The sequence below is a fragment of the Odocoileus virginianus genome, chromosome 13 (genome assembly GCF_023699985.2).
Source record: "Odocoileus virginianus isolate 20LAN1187 ecotype Illinois chromosome 13, Ovbor_1.2, whole genome shotgun sequence".
Taxonomy (NCBI): domain Eukaryota; kingdom Metazoa; phylum Chordata; class Mammalia; order Artiodactyla; family Cervidae; genus Odocoileus; species Odocoileus virginianus.
This window is the reverse complement of record NC_069686.1, coordinates 50678485-50681322: the sequence shown is the minus strand read 5'-3', so window position 1 is coordinate 50681322 and position 2838 is coordinate 50678485. Positions and strand designations below refer to the sequence as shown.

Sequence of the window (2838 nt, the reverse complement as noted above, 5' to 3'; positions counted from 1 at the left end):
AACTGACTCTTCTCTCCTTGGGTCTTGGAAGGGAGGCAACATGTCTTGGCCAGTGTAGTGTAGCAGTGAGCACTGGACACTATTGTTGACACCAGCAGCTGCTCTTCCTATCCCCTGCCTTCTTGTCTGACATTTTCCACTTCTAGCCTCACCCTCTCCCTCTGGTCCCTTGGTCCCCATTCTCACAGGACACTAACGTCTGGGATCTCTAAATCTCAAATCGTTATCCATCCACCTTGAGGTGCTAAAATAGACAAAAGACAAACCACCTCAGAAAAATCATAACTCATTTCTTAGTTTCTCTATGAAGTCTCAGCTTCATTGCTGCTCTGGTTATGTGAGCTGCACCATTTAGAAATGTTGAATTTCCTCCTGTTTGATTCTTCTCCCCTAAAATATAGAGTGGGGTCATCCCCTAGGTAGATTCTTAGCCGCTTCCTCTTCTGAGTTCTAGTCTCTATTTGGCCCTCTTAGGCTAAGGATATTGTAGAAAAGACATCCCCAGTCTGAAATCTATCACCTGAGAACAAAGAGAACCTCCTCAACGCCTGCAACTCATTCCAACCCTGCAGCCAGAAGGCCCATGACATTTGTAGCTAATATGGTGGCTCTAGTTGGTTTCCTCTGTGTTCAGAGATACGTATCTGAACTCTCTCTGGGTTTAGACTGCAGAGAGAGGGGCTGAGGGCTTCTAACCAAGCTTTGATAAATGGAGAAAAGATGATCCTGATGGGAAAGAGCAGAACATACATGCTTGTTAAGTGTATTCCAGGTAGAGCTCTCTTCCATGACTCTAGGGTTGAGTTTCCTATTGTTGGTGGAGATTATAGCTCACTGAGGATATCATTGGAATTTAATACGCTTTAGATTCCTCTTTTCTACTCAGTTCTTTCTAGTACTACCTTCTTTAAAGTCAACATATATTAACTGGACACTAAGGATTCAAGAACCTTTTCGCTATGTACTATCTCTAGCATAGAGAAGGCATATGTTAGCAGTGTGTTTAGCGATGTTGTTGTTGTTTAGTTGCCAAGTTGAGTCCAGCTATTTTGCGACCCTATAGATTGTAGCCCACCAGTCCCCTCTGTCTACGGGATTTCCCAGGCAAGAATACTGGAGTGGGTTGCCAGTTCCTTCTCCAGAGGATCTTCCCAACCCAGGGATTGAACCTGGGTCTCCTGCATTGCAGGCAGATTCTTTACCACTGAGCTACCAGGGAAGCCTGTCTTCAGCGATGAACCTTAGCCTTTTCCCATGGAACAGGAGATGGATGTAGAGTAGAAAGCTGTGATGTACTTGAGGAAAGAGAGAGGAAATTTACAGTAAATCCCTGGTGTGGATATTCTAGCTTGGGATGGGTGTTCTTGCTATGGACTTCCTGTTCTTTCCCTGTGAGAACCTGTAATATGCTTTATTATTCAGTTCAGCTCATTTCAGTTGCTAAGTTGTGTCCAATTCTTTGTGACCCCATGAATCACAGCATGCCAGGCCTCCCTGTCCATCACCAACTCCCGGAGTCTACCCAAACCCATGTCCATCAAGTCGGTGATGCCATCCAGCCATTAGACTGTATGCCTATTGAGCAGGAATTTTGCCTTATGATCCTGGGATTTAGCACAGGAACCCATAGTTGACACTCAGCAATTACCTGTGTGAAATAATGGATTTGTATTGTTTGAAGAACATCTTTGTGCCAGCATTCACTTTGTTCAATATGTAGTGCCATCTTTAGTGTAGTAGTTGTGTAGTGTGGCCATGGGAAGGAACATGATTTTATTTATTCTGACTTTCCTGGAGGGATAAGTTTGCAAGTTGTTCTCCTGTAGCCATAAGACCCAGACAGGAAAGATGACTGTGATGTCATCTACTTATTCTGACTTGGAGGCTCTTGAGATCTCTGAATATCATCCCTTACCACTTGGGCCACTCACTATCAGCCTGTAAAAGTGGATAAGTAAATCATGGAGCATAAGTATTGATGATCATGGACTTGTTAACTCTGATATCAGATCAACTGGAATGAAATGTGGGCCTGGAACACAGGATGGCTATGTTTTGAGGAAGGTAAGGTAAGGAAGAAAGGACTTTTTGTATTGGTCCTTAGTGTAGGGTGAGCATAAAGGAAGGAATCAGGTTATTTGGTCATCTGACCAAGACAGAGTGGGCTGTCATGACAGAGCAGGTCTGGGTGAAAGACCTTCAGGCTGGGTGCCTGGAGAAACAGAAGAAGTTAGGATAAGGGGAGCAGGAGCCTGCAAATGTTTCAAATCTTACCTGGCATTTTGCTGGGAGATTTATGAGATGGGCTAAGACACCTGGGTCTACCTTAGTTGTCCTTAAAACACGCATGTAGACCCTGCACATAACCCAGATGGGAAACTGAAGCTAAAGCAAGGCTTTTGGTCAGAACAGATTGAATACAGTTCAAAGTGATCATGTGCACCTATTAAATGTCAATATCTTATGAGCCCCATGAGACACTGTCTCAGGGCATACATGAGGAGTGGAAGACCTCATCCTTTCCCCCAGGAATCTCACACTATAGTTTTGAAAATGTCATAACAGAATATCAAGCCAACCACTCTTTGCCTTGTATTTAAAACATATCAATCTTTGCTCAATCAATAATGTAGGCCTTCTGCCCTCCAGACTCTTGTCAGATAAATTAGCCTCAAATTGTCATCTCTCTAGTCCCTATCAGAATCCAATCTGAGAAAAGAGGTAGTTAAGGAAGATAGTCTTGAAGGAATGGTTTTAAAACATTTTCTTTTGCATCAGGTCTTTTTCTTTCAATGATATCTCACCTGGAAACTCAGTGTGGGAAATAGAGAAAAGAGG

General features: G+C 43.3%; 1 non-coding gene across 1 annotated transcript; it reads right to left on the bottom strand.

Moving 5' to 3' along the window:
- Positions 1-1148: 1148 nt before the first annotated feature.
- Positions 1149-1219, bottom strand: TRNAC-GCA (transfer RNA cysteine (anticodon GCA)). The gene has a single exon. It is a non-coding gene; the product is annotated as a tRNA-Cys (tRNA).
- Between the last annotated feature and the right edge of the window lie 1619 nt (positions 1220-2838).